We start from the raw sequence: 14067 nt of genomic DNA, 5'->3' as shown, positions 1-14067 counted from the left end.
GGATATAAGCATGCCTGCTCTGGGCTTCTGAGGGCAACACTAATACCTATCATCCAAGACCATTTACTACACAAACATCCTTAAAAAGACAGTTTAGACTGAAAGGGCAGTCAGTGCCTCTCTTTGAAAAACCTGTTGAAATGCATGGGGCGCATGGAGAACTGTCCCCCAACAGTAGGTGCCATACTTATCCCCATTTTGTACACGAGGAAACAATGACTTAAAGAGGATTAAGTAACTTATTTAAGGTTACACAGCTAGTGACCCAGGTCTACATGACACCTAAGCCTAGGCTGATACCACCTTCTTTCATAGCCAATGGACAGTGAAATAGGAAGAGAGAAGAGAGCTGTCATTCATTTAGTCATTCAGGTCTGAAATTTGTCCCTACAGAAAGCAATTAGCCATATATAATTTGTAATAGACCATTTTTTTTCACATTTTCTTCAAGAATTCCATAGGAAGAGTATCAGATGAACAGGGGTTGACAAGCTTTTTCTATAAAGGGCCAAAGAGTAGAGATTTTCAGCTTTATGGGCCTCATGGATTCTGTTTTAATTGCTACTCAGCTCTGTGGTGGGAGTGCAGAAACAGTCACAGGTAATACATAACCAGTGGGCATGGCTGTGTTCCAATAAAACTTTATTTTCAAAATAGTTTGCTAACTCCTGTTCTCAGATAGCCCAGTGGGATACCAAAAAAAAAAAAAATGGCATAGTAATTTCTACACACAGAAAACCCAATGATTTAATTGGAAAAACAAGGTAAATAGGCAACAAGCAAGCAAACCAGGAGCTATATGAAACTGAAGCGAGCCTAGGTTCTATGTTGGAGTCCTGTTAAGTCAGCCTGGATAAACAGTATGTCAAGAACTAATGTAAAATATTCATGGACTAAAAGTAGAATGGAGTCCACACATCATCTCTCTGTGATGACTGGGGTCATGCCAAGACTCTAAGAAATAATGTGACTTCCAAAGGCTTTTTCTAGCTCGTAGATGCTCAGTAGGGGACCAGTTATCCAAAACAATCCTCTTTAATTTTCCATGTGATGACATGAGTTAAAACCTATGTTATGAATAAGGGGGAAGTAACAGTGAAAAAAATGTTACCCTGGGCCAGGGACCATTCTAGGGATTTCACAAATATTGCCCAATAGCTAATAAAGAATACCATTTCTGAATTGCCAAATTTATGGCTCTGTAAGTGAACACTCACTTGGGTCAGTGGCCTGATCTTAAAAAAAAACACGATGTGCCACTATTTGACCACAACGGTATCCTTCCCCCAAATCAGTTACTGGAAAATTTTTGTCTTTATTTTTACATGCATACATATACAATCAAAATTTTGTTTATTCTTCTTTTTCTAATTCTTTTAGGTGGTACGTTAGGTTGTTTACTTAAGATTTTTCTTATTTATACAATCAAAATTTTGGTATACAAATGGCAACCCACTCTTTTTCATATAATCAATTTTTATGTCACATATAAGCTCAAATTAAAATGGAAAAATGCCAATCAAAATGTCATAGAAAAGATAGCTTTCTCAAGAACAATTCTATTAGCTGCTAAAATTACAGGGAGATAAATATGGTTCTTGTAAACACTGTGCTGTCATTGACAAGACTGGCAAATTTTTCAAAACGACATACTTTTGAAGTCTAGGCTACACGGGAACATAATAACACAAGGAGGAAAAACTGTCACCCGTAAGTTAATATTCCTGCTACTGCATGGAGATATATTTTAGTTACTAGTGTTTCTATGTAAATACACTTTAAGTTTTAGTGAAAAGTAGAACTTAGAAATTCCAGGAGATATATTCTCATTGAAACTCCAGGACAGTTACATTACAGAATTCTAATTATAATTGACAAACACTCCAAGTTAAGTAAAAACTTATATTTCTATTTGGATTGCTTTACAATGGTATCAATATCTCTTAATTAACACCTTGTCACTCACGAATCAATAGAATAAAAAATAATTTGAAGACTATTTTATTAACCAGCCCAGTTAAAAAACATACATCACCTATTTTAGCTATGTAGAGTCAGTTTTAATTTATGCTTTAAAACTTCCAATTATTACCATTTAGGGCTTCCCTGGTGGCGCAGTGGTTGAGAATCTGCCTGCCAATGCAGGGGACACAGGTTCGAGCCCTGGTCTGGGAAGATCCCACATGCCGCGGAGCGACTGGGCCCGTGAGCCACAATTGCTGAGCCTGCACGTCTGGAGCCTGTGCTCCGCAACAAGAGACGCCGCGATAGTGAGAGGCCTGCGCACCGCGATGAAGAGTGGTCCCCACTTGCCGCAACTGGAGAAAGCCCTCGCACAGAAACGAAGACTCAACACAGTCATAAATAAATAAATAAATAAATAAAAGAACGTGAATTTCTAAAAAAAAAAAATCCAATTATTACCATTTAAAATATTTCTTGGGCAGCTAAGTCATCATAAGTGTAAAAAAACCCAGGAAGATATCTACTTTGTTAATAAATGAAATATTTGATGAATAATAAGGCTATGCTATTTTTGGAGACATTTATGTTTACAGTCAGTTGAAAACCATTATAATTCATTATAATTACTTCATTGTTAAATAACACCATTTAAACTACAGGCTAATTTCCACTACTGCCATAGTTAATCACAACTACTTCTTCTTCTTCTTTTTTTTTACTTTTTAAGCTTTGTCTACATTAGCCTAAAAGTATTACATGACTCTCAATGTTTTGTCAAAGACACTTCATCTCACTCCTTTGCATTCCACAGATAGAGTCTGTATCACTGTCCTCGGATATGGATGATTCTGAAGCCTTGAACAAAATCTGCATATCGTACAAATTTTTAGTATGTTAGACACAGCCTCTGTAACCATGATGACAAGCTGTTGCCTTTTTTATTCTAACTGACAAAGTCTATGGATAAGTGGTTGCTCATATTTAGTTTGACCTTTAAGAAAACTGAACTCTACTTCCAAAATGAAATTAGTTTTACTTTCCAGATTGCACTGGGTCGGGGCAGGGAGACTCCCAGCCTCAATTTTAAGACATCTCCTTTTATATGAAATTCTCGAAGCAACATTGTTTTCCACTTATCATATTGAAAATAGATCATGAAGCACTAACAGGCAGAAAGTGATTTTGAAAAACAAACAATTTAGAATGAAGTAAAAAGTGGGGGATTTATGGGACGGGCATATCTATTTAGACTTTTGTGACTATTTGCTACAAACCAGTATGCAGAAGTTAGGAAGTGGTCAGGAGGGAAGAAGACTGAGCTCTTAGCCTCTGGGACATTTGGGTTTCTTTGGGCCCCAGGCTGCCTGTCCAAGGGCATTAACCTTCAGAGGCCACAGGCTGGCAGCAGTGAGGTCTCTTCCAGCCTAAATGTGCAATGACTCCCCTCTCACTCATCAGGCCTCATCTTACACAGAAAACAACTGTCATCAGCTCATTTCCACACTTCTGCAATGCTGTACAGTGTTTGAGTCTCACGGGTCTGCAGATGTCCATCTATGTATCACTATTGCATTGCAATACGGGAGCTGAAATTGTTGAACTTGTGGGCTCGGTCAGCAGATTGCCCAGGTTCAGCATTTAGCATGGAGTCCTGTCTTAGATCGGTGTTTCCCAAAGTGATTCTCAAGCCTAGTTGCAGAGGTAGTATTTTACATCATGATCCAGTATACACACACATTTATATAATAAAAAAACGGGGGCTTCCCTGGTGGTGCAGTGGTTGAGACTCTGCCTGCCAATGCAGGGGACGCGGGTTCGAGCCCTGGTCTGGGAAGATCCCACATGCCGTGGAGCAACTAAGCCCGTGAGCCACAGCTACTGAGCCTGCGTGTCTGGAGCCTGTGCTCCGCAACAAGAGGGGCCGCGATAGTGAGAGGCCCGCGCACCGCGATGAAGAGTGGCCCCCATTTGCCACAACTGGAGAAAGCCCTCGCACAGAAGTGAAGACCCAGCGCAGCCATAAATAAAAAAAAACAAAAAACAAAAACCAAATAATGACCAAGTTTATATAGTGCTTATTGTATATGGAGAGTTAAAATTAGAACCCAGGGGTCCTGTTTCTGCAGTGCTCTTGACCACCACTCGCCACTGCCTCGTGGCCTTGCACTTGCATGCGTGGGGGAACCAAACGTTTCATCAAACACTAGTAACCCTCACTAAGAGGGATTCACAGTGATAATTCCTATTCTATTATATATCCCATCTCATTAAAAAAAAATGCTGATGCTAACCTGTTAAATTGATTTCAAAACTCAGGACACATGGTTTGAAAAATATTATGATAAGTGTTGTATGAAAAATTTTTTGAAAAACGTGAACAATAAAAAAGCAAAACAAGTATACGTATCTCATCTTAGAGACTTTACTATGCTATAGTGCATCATAAATCTCAAAAAGAAGGCGGGGGTGGGTGGGTGGTTAAACGGAATAGTTCCTAAATTTACTCAAGCATCTCCATCCCCTCGTGGAATGGACACTAATTTGGGAAATGTTATCCTATAGTGTTAACACCTTAAGGGAAGAGACAATTTGGGGGTTAATTTAATTTATATTTTAGTATGCACAAACACCTTTGACAAATTTCCAAATAACTGATTTAGGGAGATTCCTTCCCGGAGAAGGTGAACGCCCAGGACCGCGAGCTCTGGCCTGGGGAGAGGTATCCCAGGTACCTAGGCTGGGATACGTAGGTGAAGGAGGGTCACTCATCCAAGATATATGAGAGACAGTGTCTTGAGAAAAAGTCTAATTAAAAATGTGTCCCTCTTACAAGCAGCTCATGCAGCTCAATATCAAAAAAACAAACAACCCAATCCAAAAATGGGCAGAAGACCTAAATAGACATTTCTCCAAAGAAGATATACAGATAGCCAACAAACACATGAAAGAATGCTGAACATCACTAATCATTAGGGAAATGCAAATCAAAACTACAATGAGGTATCACCTCACACCAGTCAAAATGGCCACCATCAAAAAATCTACATACAATAAATGCTGGAGAGGGTGTGGAGAAAAGGGAACCCTCTTGCACTGTTGGTAGGAATGCAAACTGATACAGCCACTATGGAGAACACTGTGGAGGTTCCTTAAAAAACTATAGAGCTACCATACCACCCAGCAATCCCACTACTGGACATATACCCTGAGAAAACCATAATTCAAAAAGAGTCATGCACCACAATGTTCATCGCAGCTCTATTTACAATAGCCAGGACATGGAAGCAACCTAAGTGTCCATCGACAGATGAATGGATAAAGAAGATGTGGCACATATAGACAATGGAATATTACTCAGCCATAAAAGAAACGAAATTGAGTTATTTGTAGTGAGGTGGATGAAGTTAGAGTCTGTCATACAGAGTGAAGTAAGTCAGAAAGAGAAAAACAAATACCATATGTTAACACATATATATGGAATCTAAAAAAAAAAATGGTTATGAAGAACCTAGGGGCAGGACAGGAATAAAGACGGCAGACATAGAGAATGGACCTGAGGACACGGGGAGGGGGAAGGGTAAGCTGGGACGAAGAGAGGTGGCATGGACATATATACACTACCAAATGTAAAATAGATAGCTAGTGGGAAGCAGCCGCATAGCACAGGGAGATCAGCTCGGTGCTTTGTGACCACCTAGAGGGGTGGGATAGGGAGGGTGGGAGAGAGACCCAAGAGGGAGGAGATATGGGATATATGTTATATGTATAGCTGATTCACTTTGTTATAAAGCAGAAACTAACACACCATTGTAAAGCAAGTATACGCCAATAAAGATGTTAAAAAAAAAGTGTCCCCTCAATGGTTAAAATGATGGCTTTAATGAAAGCCAACTTAATTAAAAAATTGAAACAACATAGTAGATGTTAAATAAAATCCCATTCTAATGGTTTTACTAAAATAAAGGTAGGTTATTTTTTAAGTGGATTTGTTCACCCATAGGGGCTGGGCTAGGTGGGAGAGTCTGGGTTGAAGGTTAAGGGAAAGAAACCAGACAAGAAGGGCCCAAGGAAGGCAGAGGCTTCAGCCACTCCTTGAGGGGCACTCACTTGTCAGACTTTTCATAGGGTCTCTGTGAGCGCAGGAGAGGTAGGGGGGCTGCTTGTACCTCATCATCAACTTCCTGCCCCTCTAAATCTCCCTCCCTTAGAAATACTGAAAAGTGCAGAAACTGCCTCTAAGAATGAATGATTCTATAATGCGCAAAAGAGCAAAAAATAAAACAAGTTCAAGAACACACACACATGGGCCAAGCATCTAACAACTCTGGGTGATGCTTATTTTGTGGCTAGCAGACATATGGAATTAAAAAGGGAAACTATTTTAGAATAGAGTTGAACTTCAGCATAACACACTTCTTCACAGTAATTGCAACTAGTTTTTCATAACAACAGGGTTACAAAGTGAAATCTTAATTCCTAGTTCTATCAATGCCAATCTCCCACTTTCTTCTAATTAAGGATAATTGCCATTAAGTGCTATCTCTGCAGGAAATGGTGGAGAGAATTTAAAGCTGCACAGTCCAGTATGGTAGCCACTAGCCCATGTGGCTATTTAAATTAATTAAAATAAATAAAATTTCAAATTCAGTTCTTCAATTATGCTAGACATATTTCAAGGATTCAAGAGCCACATGTGGCTCATGGCTACCATGTTGTGCAGATTATAGAACATTTCCATCACTGTGCGAAGTTTCATTGGACAGCGCTGATCTAGAGAAAGGCCATTCACAGATGCTAAAAAGAAAATTGTTCATTTCTCCGTTCATCTAGAGTTCCAAGTGCTACCTAGCAGAGCTGGTTGACTTAGGAATACCACTGGTTGAATTTGAAGGCTACTGCAAAGATTCATTATTATTTCAAAATATCATTGCAGTTGGCCAGTGTAAAATCTCTTTACATTAAGTCTTTCCATTGCCACAAGTTATCTTTCAAAATCCAAACATGCTAGGAAATGATATTTGGTGATAATAATAACTTGTTTAAGTTCCACTAATTTTTGAGCTAGTGCTTAGAGCAAATTATGAAAAAAACAACATAAAGATATATGGCACCATCAGCTCTGGGAATAAAAGTTTATAGTTAAAATAAGTAAGGATGCACATCTGTTGTTGCCCTTAGGATAAAGAAAATATATATTACACACCTGGGTCTTTTCCTAGCTTTTTCGTTGAACTAGACTCAGATTCTGTAACGTTTGGTCTTTGTATCACATTTTGAGAAATTCGCATATATATAATTTGAGCCTCACAGCACCTAATCCCCTGTTATAGTGTGGATTCTGAATGCTGTAGATTCTTCTTGTGAAGGGGAAGATTGAGAGGTAATACATTATCTTGTCAGTGTCTGTCTGCTTAATTGTTTACTGAAACTGATCCCCAAGTGGCCGGATTCCGTTGAAACCAAAGTGGCTAGGATTGCAGGGACCCAGCTTAGCTTTTCGTTCTTCATGACTCCAGGCTGCCCTGCTAATCTGGCCACTGTACTGCAGAGGTGTGTCTAGGTCACAGGGGAAACAAAGCAGGAGGACACACAGGAGTGCAAAGTCAAGTGTCGTCACTCTTGATGACCACAAAGCAGATAAAGTGAGTACAAGAAAACCCTGCAAGGTCATAGTAAGCATGACTGTGGTATCTCTATCTAGAACAAAGCCTAAACATAAGGCATTACTATGTTCATACAAAAAAAAAGAAAAAATTACTCCACAGAGTAAACTATCTCCCCAAAAGCAAGCAACCTGTAAAAGGCATTTGATGAGAAACACATGAGTTAAGTAATTGCTATAAGGACACTTTAAGGTCAATTTAAATAATACAAACACATTTCCTTCAGCTAATGGCAGATTATAATAAACATGCGTTTCCCAAACACTTTAATGTGTTTGTTCAATGTCGTAACATCTACCAACTGTCATTATTGTTAGCAAAACTTCTTTATCCTTTTATTTACCATGTCCAGTTTTTGAACTTCCAACTTTGAGAGCTTGCAAAATATTTATTAAATACTGTATAAATAAAAGACACCATTAAAATTCTTATGCTTATGCCTTGAAGATTAAACTCACATTTCTATCTCATTAAGAGACGGTAGCTATAGTTAATCGTAGAAACATGGTGCGTCTGGGACGCACAGAAGAAAAAGTTTGGGATTATTTAATGCACGAGAGCTGAGAATGTAAAATTCTATGATCTGCAAATACCACACATATGGGCTTCCCTGGTGGCGCAGCGGTTGAGAATCTGCCTGCTGATGCAGGCGACACGGGTTCGAGCCCTGGTCTGGGAAGATCCCACATGCCGCGGAGCGACTAGGCCTGTGAGCCACAACTACTGAGCCTGCGCTCCGCAACAAGAGAGGCCGCGATGGTGAGAGGCCCGCGCACCGCCATGAAGAGTGGCCCCCGCTTGCCGCAACTGGAGAAAGCCCTCGCACAGAAACGAAGACCCAACACAGCCACAAATAAATAAATAAATAAATAAAATTAAAAAACAAAATACCACACATATGAACCTAACAATTTTTCCTTGAAAACTTTAAGTAGGTCAACTTATTAACTGTTACCATGGAGTTTACACATCCACATTTGCCTATCTTTTTGATGAACTGCAGCCCGGAATGGAGTTACAACCCTGAATTATTAAAAATCTGCCTTTGATTCAAGCAGAGAAATGAAGAAGCAGAAACTAATATTACCATTTAGGCTGTGTTATTGTAATAAATCCAAGAACTTTTTAAAAAAACCCATGTTATTAGTATATCTGGTTGCCTAACAGGACCTCTCCTGGTCTCCCACAGGAAGTGGGACCAGGTTCACTCCAGGAGAGGGGTTTCCATCCCAACTGGGCTGTGTTCTCACATTTGTAGTCAACAGTCCTTGGCTCAAACGTGAAAGACGGTCTGACCGGAATAAATTTGACCAAAAAAATCAGGGAAGTGTTTGGGATATAATAAAGTGCTGTGGAGGTAGGGGTGGACGGAGGAGAGGGGTGAGTAGAGAGAAAAGGAATATGAATCTAGAATGGGAAAAACCCTCTCGTTCTCCATTTGATTCGTTTAAGGAGGAGAAAATCACTCGACAAGGGCTCTCTCCAGAACCCAAAGCTAATCACTCTTTTATTGCAATGGGTGGTCAAACAGCCTCGGTCGGTCGCCCACTCACCGGCATCTCGCCGGAGAAACCGAAAATCCCATTTCTTCCCAAGTGTGCACCCAGGAGAGGAAAGCGAGATTGTTCATTTAGAGCGGAGGGCTGCGCACAGGGCAAGGCAAGTTAGTGCCTCCCTCCCGGCTCCCCTGCTGCCCCCGCCAGCCTGTCTCGGCTAACGGGAAAGTGAACGGTGAACGGCGAACGGCAGGGAGACCGGGAGGCCAAACTTGGGGTTGTTTCCGAGTCCCCCGACAACAAAAGGCCTGGGTATCGGATGGGGCGGCGAGGGGGGGAGGGTGACACCTGTCAAAGGACGGGATCCGAACCGCAGCGGGCGGGAGGCGCAGGGGTTCGGCTGACGGCACTGCGGCGGCGGCGGGGACTCCGGAACGCCGCCAGCCCCCGCGCCTCGCTCCGGGAGTGCACCCGCGGGGGCTCGGGAGGCGGCGCCGCGCCCGGGGCGCTCCGGGGCGGGGGCCGCCGCCGAGCAGGGCTCCGCGGCCGGGAGGACCCCGCCGCCCGAGCCCCGCTGCGGCTCCCGCCGTCCCCTGTTCTCCGCCTCCGGGCTGGGCGCGGAGCCGAACCCTATGCCCCCTGGCTGCCCGGCGGCCCCGCGCGGAGGAGTGGGCGCCGCGCCTACCTGCTCCGGTGCGGCGGGGCCGCGGTCGCCTGGCGGGGCCGTGACCTGCGGCGGCGGCAGCGGCGGCGGCGGCGGCGGCAGTCGCGGCGAGGAGGGCGCTTCCTTCAGGAAGGGGTGGGATCTGCCCGCCCGCCGCGCCGCGGCCCGCCCCCGACTTATTCTGGGGTCCCGGCTTCCAGGCCTCCCAGGGAGAGTGACCCCTCCACACCGCCCCCACCCCGGGTCTCCGGCTTCCACCATCCCTCGGGGCCCCGCATAGTTACCCGGGGCTGGAGCCGAGCGGGGACGGTGGAACCGCTTCTTTCCAAAGCCTTTGTGAACGCGATTGCCTGGCGCTCGCTCCTCACTCAACAAAAGGAAGGACTGAATCTGGGATCCTCCGCCTGGTGGTTATTTATTCCTGACCTGTTGTAACCTTCTGGTCGGCTCCCTTCTGTCCACACACCTAGGGTTTTTGCACAGAGCAGCTAAAACTCATTTTCGTGCCCGCTGGCTGAATGCAGTTCGCCGCCGCTCAGCGCTCTCCCGCGGTTTTCTTTCATCGTGAAGAGCAAACACAGGGCCAACTTCTGACCCTGGCAATGAGCGGAGACTCCAAGGCCGCCCTCCCAGCGCCAGGTTGCTCTCTTCCTGCCAGTGTCTCGTCTGAGTCTGTTATAAAACTGTATTCATCGGCATCTGAGTAGCTTTCCCCACCGCAGACCGCAGCCTATCAGTGGCACCATGTCAGTGACCTCTGGCAGCAGCGTGGATCAAGGCTATTTTTATCTCACGCTCACCGTTAACTTCTCTTCCAAACGCAGCCTTCCGGGGCTCCCACGGGAGGACCTCCTTTATCCACCTGCCTTAGGCTGACCTCCATTCTTTTAGGAGGGCCCCCCCGTACCACACCTGCCTCTTCTCATCTGCTGCCTCTCAAAGCACACGGTTCAAATTCTCCAATTCAACATTCCAGAACTCTTCCTTCCCCCACGATGTACTATTCCCCCATAATACACTATTATGTGTGTATTGATATGTTTTTACTGCTTTCTCCTGGCTACTAGACTGCGAGCTTCTTGAGGCCAGGGACCTGGCCTCTTCTGTTTACCTTCTCTTCAGGTTCAAACATCTGGTTAAAACAGCAAAAACAAAAACTTTAATCTAGATCCCCTGCTGAATTTTGTGGAGGATAGCCTATGCCCATTCTTTCTGAGGAGAGTGACGACTGCTTTCATCAGATCTTCAGTGATCTGTGACTCCCCAGAGTGAAGAATTGCTTGAGGCCAGTCGGTGAATGAACCTCAGCTCTGAGGCGAGGACCGCTCCCCCCCCCCTCCCAATTCCATCCCTTCTATACCATTCATTTCTCTCTGTGATGACTGAAGGCACCCTCTAGCTACACCTGCTTCCAGTTCATTCTTTTAAAACTTCTGGATTCGTACAATTAGTAGTCCTTCTTAACTCTGTCTGCGTATCTGAATCACCAGTGGGAGCTTTAAAAAATACAAATGCCTGGATCTACCTCAGACCCCCTAAGTCAGAACCCGAGGGCAGGGAGTGTTGAGCAGAGAGGAGCGATCAAAACAAGGATATTTTTACAAAGAGCCACAGGTGATTCTGACATGCCCATGACTAAATCACTGCCTTTCTTGGGAGAAGGGGGTCCCTATTTGTAAAATGTCCTTACTTTTCCTTGTCTTTATGGAAGGATTGAGAACCCTTGCACTATGTTAATTTATTTGAACATTTTCATTTTCACTCAGAGCCAGGCCCACTTGTGCTTAAGAAACAAACTTGAATTTGTGAAGGTGGCAGGCTCGGTGCCATTTGTCAGCAGCGCTAAATCATCTCCACCTTCATCTCTAAAACGTCCATCCAAATAAACTCAAAGAGTGGAATAAATTACATTCCTGACAGTGATATTGACAGCTGGAAGATTATGTTAAAATCCCAGCCATGAAGGAGAGTTGGTTGTTATAAACGGATTCCATTAATGTCATGAGACTTCTAGTGAAGCTTCAAGAGAACTGAAGACAAACTAAATATGTTTATCCATGCTTTGATTTTTCTTTTATTGGTCTTGGTATCCCATCCGTTAAAATTCATCCATGATGTACTCAGTACAATCTTAGATATATTAAATCATGTATGGATGTAAGAGCAAAATACTATCCTGGAGCTGGTTCTCTTCTTTAAAAATGTATATAAAGATCTATCCTGTATTCTAAAATGATCTGTTAACAATGTTCCAAAATGCTTCAGGCTTTGAGGAAAGGGCCAAGTGCAGATCAAACAGGGTTTAAGACCTGGAAAGAGAGGCCAGCCACAAACTTGGTGGGTAGGATGGTGATCCTTACGCAGGGATAGAATCATTCCACAGAACCACGATGAGGCGCCATGATTCTGACACCATGGTGCTCTACCAAGTCCACTGACCTAACTCACAGCACAGGTATCCCTCCATCTGAGTAGGGGTGGTGGCTTTTCTGATATAAGTGAACTTGTTACCCAACTGAAACCACTACAGAACATTTAGAATCACAAAGAAATTCTATATTCTCTCATTTTCTTTCTCCCTGCAGCCACTTTATTGTTGTTTAAGATTCAAGTCAGTTCCTTTGTTCAGCTGGCAAAACAGACTTGAGAAGCACGGCTCATAAATAACACTCCTGGGATTCTGGGAATCCCTGCTGCTGGTCCAATTGCAGTGAATCTCGTTGTAATAATAATCTCTGTATAACAAAATTATTCCCAGCCTTATCCAATCATTACCAAGCCTTATCAGTTGAATTATCCAACCCAACTGATGATTCATCTCTGGTGAGCAGCAAAACCATACAAAGTTCATTGAAATGGCATTTGATCTCTACCAACATCTACCTATTAAAGAAAACCTCACGGGGTAATTGGAAAGTGGACATTAAACAGGATGTTAAATGGGAGCTATTATTTTATTTCCATTTTGACAGGGGCCCCAGATAATGGTTGCCAAACACTCTCACATTCCAAACAAGTTGCAGGACCACCAAGTAGGGCTTGCAAAGGAGTGTTGCCTGACCTTTCACTTGTTTTGAAGGTATAAAAGGGTTGAAATGGAGGCTGCCGGAAGTGCTGTGGATGAAGAAGGGTTTCTGTGGAAGGAGTTGTAGGTGTTCTAAGAGACCCCTCCTATGCAGCCCCCAGGGCGAGGGCGAAGGGTGTTCTTCTCTCACCTTGAGTCTGATGAGAGGGACTTCAGGCCGGTCTCTCAGAGAGCTTGAGATGTGTCCCCTGCAGTTTGGGAAATGCCATGGACCAGGGTCTGGCTCATGCCTGAGAAATCTAAAGGGCCAGAGTTGGCAAAAGTGGCCTGAACACAGTGGGGTAGGGACTCTAGTAGGGGAAGTAGTTTACTCCCACGGAAGACAAGTCTAAGGTAGTGAGACAGACAGTGTGGGCTTGACTTTGATCTACCCAAGAGGACTGCTTGGAAGGGCAAAGAGACCTCAGCAGATAGAAGCCAGAGGTTTGCCTCCGGATGCCCCGGGGGCAGAAGACTCTAAGGCAACCATCAGAGGCAAAATGAACTTGTGTGGGCCAAGGCGACAGGTGGTGAGAGATTGCCCAGCAGGGTGCTGGTGGCTCCAGCAAAGCCATGAGAGCACCAGTGAGAGGAAGTGTCAGCTCCATGGCCGCAGGAAGCCAGGCCCACCTAGAGCCAGCTTTTTGCCTCCTTAGCCGTCTCTCTTTCCCACTTTAGTCCTGGAGGAGTTAGACAGCCTCCTGATGTGCAAGGAGGAGAGAAGCCAGGCTGCAGAAATACAGCGAGAGCCTACCATTACGTGCCTTTGCCACTGAAGTGTGGGCTTTTTATTATTACACTAGACTAGACATATTAATTACTGATATAAGACTATTTTTGACTACCAATAACCAGAGGCCTTTCGTTTTGTTTTGTGTTTCTTTTTGAAATTGAAGTATAGTTGATTCAAAATGCTTCAGGTGTACAGTAAAGTTTCAGTTATACATATACATGAATCTTTTTCAGATTCTTTTCCAATATAGGTCATTACAAGATATTTAATACAGTTTCCTGTGTTATACAGTAATACAATTTTATATATAGTAGTGTGCAGATGTTAATCCCAAGCCCCTAATTTATCCCTCCTCTCCCCCTTTCCCCTTTGGTAACCAGAAGTTTGTTTTCTATGTCTGTGAGTCTCTTTCTGTTTTGTAAATAAGTTCATTGTATCATTTTTTTAGATTCCACATATAAGTGATATCATATGATATTTGT

General features: G+C 43.5%; 1 protein-coding gene across 1 annotated transcript in view; it reads right to left on the bottom strand.

Moving 5' to 3' along the window:
• Positions 1 to 10131, bottom strand: part of TMEM150C (transmembrane protein 150C) — an 89862-nt gene extending 79731 nt beyond the window's left edge. The window contains 1 exon segment of the mRNA XM_036853907.1: positions 10073 to 10131. The gene's annotated coding sequence lies outside the window, so the exon portion shown is untranslated.
• Positions 10132 to 14067: the final 3936 nt, after the last annotated feature.

The sequence above is a fragment of the Balaenoptera musculus genome, chromosome 5 (assembly GCF_009873245.2).
Source record: "Balaenoptera musculus isolate JJ_BM4_2016_0621 chromosome 5, mBalMus1.pri.v3, whole genome shotgun sequence".
NCBI lineage: Eukaryota > Metazoa > Chordata > Mammalia > Artiodactyla > Balaenopteridae > Balaenoptera > Balaenoptera musculus.
Note: the sequence above shows the minus strand (reverse complement) of the source record. Positions and strands in the feature narration are given on the sequence as shown.